Consider the following 6,658-nt stretch of genomic DNA (forward strand, 5'->3'; position numbering starts at 1 on the left):
GAACTCAGTATTAATCTGTTCAGGGTTTCAAATTTTTCCTAATTCAAATTTGGGAATTTGTGTGTTTCCAGGAACTTATCCACTTTTTCCAGACATTGTAGTTTGAGTGCATAGGGGCGTTCATAATAGTCTTTGAGGATGTTTTGTATTTCTGTGGGACGAGTTGTAATGTCACCATTGTCATTTCTGATTGCGCTTATTTGGATATTTTTTCTTTGTTAATCTAGATAGCAGTCTAATCAATCTTGTTTAACCTTTCAAAAAAGAAACGTTTGGTTTCATTGATTTTTATTGTGTGTATGGTTTTTTGGGCTTCAATTTCACTCAGATTTTAGTCATTTCTTTTCTTCTGTTAGCTTAGGGGTTCGTTTTTGTATTTCTAGTTTCTCTAGATATGATGTTAGGTTATTAATTTAAGCTCTTTCTAGCTGTTTGAAGTATGCATTTAACATTATAAACTTTCTTCGTAAGACTGCTTTTATTGCATCCAAGAGATTTTGGTATTCTGTTTTTCTGTTTCTATTTATTTCAAATAATTTTTAAAATTTTTGCCATATTTTTTTTACTCAAAAGTCATTCAGGAGCAAATTGTTTAATTTCCATGTAATTTTGTAGTTTTGAAAACCTTGATATTTATTTCTATTTTTATTTCACTGTGGTCTAGAGTATGGTTGGTATGACTTTGATTTTTTTTGTATTTATTGAGACATTTTATGGCTAAGCATGTGTTCAGTCTTGGAGTATGTTCTGTGTGCAGATGAGAAGAATGTATATTGGTTGATGGGTGGAGTACTCGGTAGATGTCTAGTAGGTCCAACTGGTCAAGTATGGAGTTTAAGTCCACAACTTCTTTATTAATTTTCTGCCTCAATAATCTCTCAAATGCTGTCAATAGAGTGTTGAAGTCCCCCACTATCATTGTACTGTTGTCTAAGTCTTTCTGTAGGTCTAGAAGTACTTGTTTTATGAATATGGGGGCCCCGATGTTTGGTGTATATATACTTAGGAGAGTTAAGTCTTCCTGTTGAACTCTTTGTCATTATATAATGACCTTCTAACCTTATCTTTTTTTTTTTTTTACCGTTTTGGTTTAAATTCTGTTTTATATGATAAGGATAGCAACTCCTCCTCCTTTTTGTCTTCTGTTTGCATGGTAGATCTTTTTCCAACCCTTTACTTTGAGCCTATGAGTGTTACATGTGAGATGGGTCTCTTGAAGATAGCAGACCAATGGGTCTTGTTTTATTCACCCAGCTTGCCACTGTGTACCTATTAAGCAAGATAGTTAAATTTTTAAAGAAAATTTCTATTTGTTCTTTTGACACACGTCTGTTATTACAATAAAAATGAATGTCTATAATACTTTTTACTATCTTGTAGTTCAAGTCTTTTTTAATTATTCATCTTTTTCAGATATTTTTTGGTTTGCTTTCATTGGTTTACTCTCTCTTCTCAAGGAAGAACATTTGAGGTATAAAATGTATCCTATATGTATTATCTACTACGAATCTGTTAGTGAGCTCTAACTTGTTGATTGTATTTACAAAAAGAGTATTTTACTTCCGTAGTATTGGAGAATTGAAATATTTACTTGGAATTTTTCCCTGTATTGAGATCCATCACAGTTTGATGTGGGTTTTCCACTGATACTCTGTATCCAAAGCAAACTGAAGAAAAAATGGTGTATGTGGCTTATATTTTCATGGCCCTAGGTGGTGTGACCTGCATGGACACTAGGTCTGAATCTACACCTGTCTAAAGGCAATGATGCTGGACTGTCTATAGGGCCAATAATGTCTCAAAAGTTTCCTCAAGTCACCCTATAAATATCTAGCACAGTTCATATTTCTAGTCACAAGTATACTTGTCATTTATGGTTATTTCTAAGCAATCCACAATAACAATATGTATCTAATTGTGTGCTGAGAATTTGCATGAGTTTCTATTCATAATCTTCTGAGTAATCTTATAGTTCAGGGCTTTTATTGTCTTCACTTTGTTATAAATAAATCAAGTTTAATGTGTTTGTGGCATTGCTGCAAGTTAATAGATCAAGAGTATCTATTACAAGTTAATAGATCAAGAGGATATTGGAACCAAAACTCCACAGTCTGAACCATTAGCCACATTATTTTGCTCTTTCCCAAGTATCAAAAACACCCTAAAATTGTGACAATAGTTGAGGCCAAGATTGAGCCGTACTAGTCTCCTTTTGGAATGCTTTGTGTAAAGGCTTCCCTAAGAAGATGTATTCCATAACTTTATTGGGCACACATGCTCTGCCTGCTCCACCAAAATATTATTAGAATTTATGTTATTATTTGCCAGGCCAGTTTGGAGTTGTATTGCATATATTTTAAAAATAATTTAAAAATGATTATAAGTAGGATAAATCATTTTTCTTAAGAATAAAAGAAGAAACTTTATGTTTGGATGACAATTCAGGCCAGAAGGACTGTTTCAAATTTATTTTGGAAAGATGCCACTTAGGCTTTCATGATTTAAAGCAAGTTACATAACTATTTATGAGCCATTTCTAAAACCTATTATTTTAATTGATGATCCCTACCTTATATATAATAATCTCAGCATTTCTATGGCACCTTTGCAAGAGTTGTCAGTCAACTTTTTAAGCACCTTTTAAAATTCTCATGAGTCTCCATGAATTAATTGAAAATCTGAAGCACTGAGCAAACATATGTTGACAATTCAAGAAGAAAAGCTGAGTCTTTTCACCAGAAGGACAGTAAAGCATTTCTCTTTTTCCAGTGCTTGTTGGAGGAAAAGATGTACACATATAAAAATGGTAATGTTATTACTTCAACTGAGTTAGCAATCCATTCTCTTGTCTCTTTTCTGATAGTAGGAGCACCTAGTCAATGACTAGGGGAGGAAATATTACAGAACTCACCCATTTCATCCTGTTGGTAGTCTCAGATTTTCCCAGAATCATATAAGTACTCTTCATTATATTCCAAGTAATCTACATTACATCTCTGATGGAACCTATTCCTCATTGTTTTAATAAGGATGGATTCCCACCTCCATACACGGATGTAATTCTACCTTATTGTAATCTCTCCTTCACTGATGTTTGCTATGTCAGCTCCACAGTCCCCAGGATGCTCTCCCACTTCTTCCAGGAACAACAAACTATTACCTGTTGTTTGTATTATTCAGCACTTTATCTTTTCAGCGATGGGGCTGAGTGAGTCTTGTCTCATCATGGCCATGGCTTATGACTGGTATGCTGCCATTTGTAACCCACTAGTTTATTCATCCATCATGTCAACCACCTTCTGTGTTTGCATTGTGCTGGGAGCCTACATGGGCAGGTTCACTTTATTCCAGTGTGTGCTTTGCTTCAACTCCCCTGCTGTGGGCTTAATGTCATCAGATGTTTCTTCTGTGACATGCCCCAACAGTTAATCCTGTCCTGCACTGATTCTTTCTTTGTACAAGATATGACTGCTATATTAACAATAATCTTTGGAGTAGCAAATGTTTTAATTATTATGTTATCCTATGGCTATATTTGCACCTTTCTCATGAAGAACACTTCAGGTAAAGGCAAGTCCAAGGCATCTAACACCCGTGGTTCTCCTCTGACAACTGTTTCCGTCTTGTATACATCAAGTATTTTTGTCTACTTGAGTTCCAGTTCTAGTGGCTCCTCCAGATTCAACAGATTTGCATCAGTTTTCTACACTGTGGTGATTCCCATGCTGACTCTCTCAATTTATACTTTGAGGAACAAGGAAACTGAAGATGCCCTGAAGAGGGTGCAAAAGAGAAGGTGCTACTGAGGTCACAGATTCTCAGATTTCTGATAGATATGGCTGCCAGAATTACCTTTACCTATAATAATAAGCACGTAAATGGATTATAAAAATTTATACTGTTTGTGGACAAACCTTAATTTGACCCTATGCCAACATGGACTAATAGCTTATTCAATGACACAGAAACACAGTAATTTTACGTCCTGAAAGTTCATTATTTTCACCCTACATCAGAGGTGGACACATTATTGGTTAATCTATCTACAGGTGTCAGTGAAACAGCAAGATATAAAAACTTTTTGATAATTTTGGCATCTGAGAACAATGACTGCTCAGTGTTAGGGCTCTGCACTTAGAGAAGAGATATCTGGCAGAGGCCCCAAGGAGTACAGAAACCTTGCCTTTCAAATATTCTGATGTAGCATAATAAAGACACAGTGGCGACCATTGATTATTTTGTGTTTCTGGATATGTGGGAATAAACAGAGAGAGGGGATCTACCATTGGAAAGAAAAAAACAACATATTGGCCTCTTAGAGTGACCTGAGATAGCTAAAGTTTGTCTAAAGCCTCTCTGATCAACTAGTTAGTACTGATCATCTAAGTTTTTTGTCATTTCCTTGCCTCCACAACCTGGAGCCTAAGGAAGTAGGAGGTGATGTTAGTCATAAAGAGGGATAGAAAGAAAGATATGGTCCCTCCAGTGCCATTTACCTAGGAGTCTGATGATTTACTTTTTTTTTTTTTTGCATCTAAGGTCTAGTGAAGATTTATGATGAGAGATGATGTTCAAAGTTCATGTTACAGCCAGTAGCAATATCTGCTATTGTGGACTCAGATCTTTATTTCTCTCAGATTATATTCAGATAATTCAGCTTGTTTGACATAGTCAATGGACTCACCCTATCAAAGTTTTTCAGATATTTCAAGCATCTGTTCATGTTTCCTATGAGGAGACAGTGTGAATTAATTGCAATAAGAGAGTCACTGGAAGTTCAATCTTCAGAGACTAAGAACAAATATAGAAAAATAGTATACATTCTTTTTTTTGTTTGTGTCCTAGAGTTTTATGTTTGTATGGGTTGTACAATAACTAGAATGATTGAACTTTAATGTTTTTCTATCCAGGAATATTATCCTTTCTGAGAAATAGACAAAAAGATATTAGAGAGTAAGGGAAACACCCATCCGGCTAGCCCAATAAGCCAAATTAATCCTAGAATTAATTTTTAAAGAAAGAAATCCTGCTCAATGGGTGGAGCATGGAGCAGTGGACCTGGTCATCCACATTGTGTGAAAGAAGTGGCCCAAGATTGAACTATATGTACTGACACATGAGCAATATTGATTGGCCTGGATGGCTGGTGAGGGATGTGGAAAGAGAAAAACTGGAAAATTGGAGACAAGGAGGCCTGGGGCAGAGAAATGTGGATAAACATGTGGAAGTAGATATGAACATGAAAAAATCTTTGTGTCTTATGTTGCTGCCTATCAAGATGATTTGCCACAGCAGAGAAACTCAACAACCAAGCAGACAGACTGACTCAACTAGTTGACATCAGCCGGCCTTGGTCATTGGCCACATGATGGGTTCACGATAATAAAGACCATGGCAGGTGAGGTGGAGGCTATTCATGTGCCCAACATCACAAGTTTTTATTTACCAAGGCTGATTTGTTATCGTTGCTGCAAAATGCCACAGATCGAAAGTATCAAAACTGTAAAAATTTCTATTCTAACCAATTAATGTATGAATTATGTGAAATATCCATCAAAATCACAACATATTTGTTTGTGGAAACCAAAAGATGGTTATAAAATTAATGCTAAAAACAGCAAAGTATATCCAAGATATTCTTGCCTTTACAAATGTCAAAGTATTAAGAAGCTGTTATAAGTGACATAAGCAAGATGCGGAGACAGATATCTCAGCCCTTATCACCCATGGAAAACAATTGGACAGCTATCTGTGAATGGAAATTGCTCCTGGAGGGCTGTGGAGTCCAGTTAAGAAGCTGCAGCAACACAGTGAAGAAAAGAGAATGAATGTGTTAGAGCTTTCCAGAGAAATAAAACTAAGTGGATACATAGAGGAGTTCATGAACTCCTTAAAATTGTTGGAAAAATAGTCTGTATACATACATATTTTTTGATGAATGTTTTACATCATTTGGATTCACAACAAGGACTGTGAGATAACCATTGTGATAGGTCGAGGCTGTTATCTTGTAGGCTTTTTTTCCCCCACATATCTTTGTGTTATCTACACACAGTTTTGTTATTTTGTTTTAATATTTGTGTGTATGTGGAATATTCTTTTTTTCTTTTAAACAGAGGTAAGACTAGACTTTCTCTGAATATACTATTCTGCAACTTGTTTTTTTCCACTAAAGATAACTTTCCATGTCAGTACATAAACATTTTTAATGTTTGCATAGTGTTTCTGCTTAATATTACTTAGAGTAGCTGTGTTATATTTATTTAATCAGTACTCACAAACAGTGTGAGTGCAGAAACCAAAGGAAGAATTTGCTGATTTGGAGAGAAAGATTGTGTTATGGCAAGGTAGAAGAAACAGAATATGTGAAGGTGGAGAATTCAGAGGAACCTTTACAGCTGACCACTTTATGGAAAAAAAGACAAAATAAGGATTGGAAAACAACAGAATGTTTATGTTTGTTACCACCAAAGCTAAAAGCACAATTTGTGCAGGAGGAGTTACTGGTGCAGCTAAGGCTACCCTGCATCTATGCTCCAGCTTCCAGGACTCCTCTCTATGCCAGAGACATTATCATAAAAGAGCAGTAACAACAGCAACAACAACCCACAAATAAAGGATGTAAAATAAATCATAATACAAGTCAAGGCCACATGTA

The 6,658-nt window shown here is 35.5% G+C and overlaps 1 pseudogene; it reads left to right on the forward strand.

Annotated features, from left to right (window-relative positions):
- Nucleotides 1–2,879: 2,879 nt before the first annotated feature.
- Nucleotides 2,880–3,806, forward strand: LOC108282929 (annotated as a pseudogene).
- The last annotated feature ends 2,852 nt before the right edge of the window (nt 3,807–6,658 follow it).

The sequence above is a fragment of the Cebus imitator genome, unplaced genomic scaffold (genome assembly GCF_001604975.1).
Source record: "Cebus imitator isolate Cc_AM_T3 unplaced genomic scaffold, Cebus_imitator-1.0 Scaffold253, whole genome shotgun sequence".
Taxonomy (NCBI): Eukaryota; Metazoa; Chordata; class Mammalia; order Primates; family Cebidae; genus Cebus; species Cebus imitator.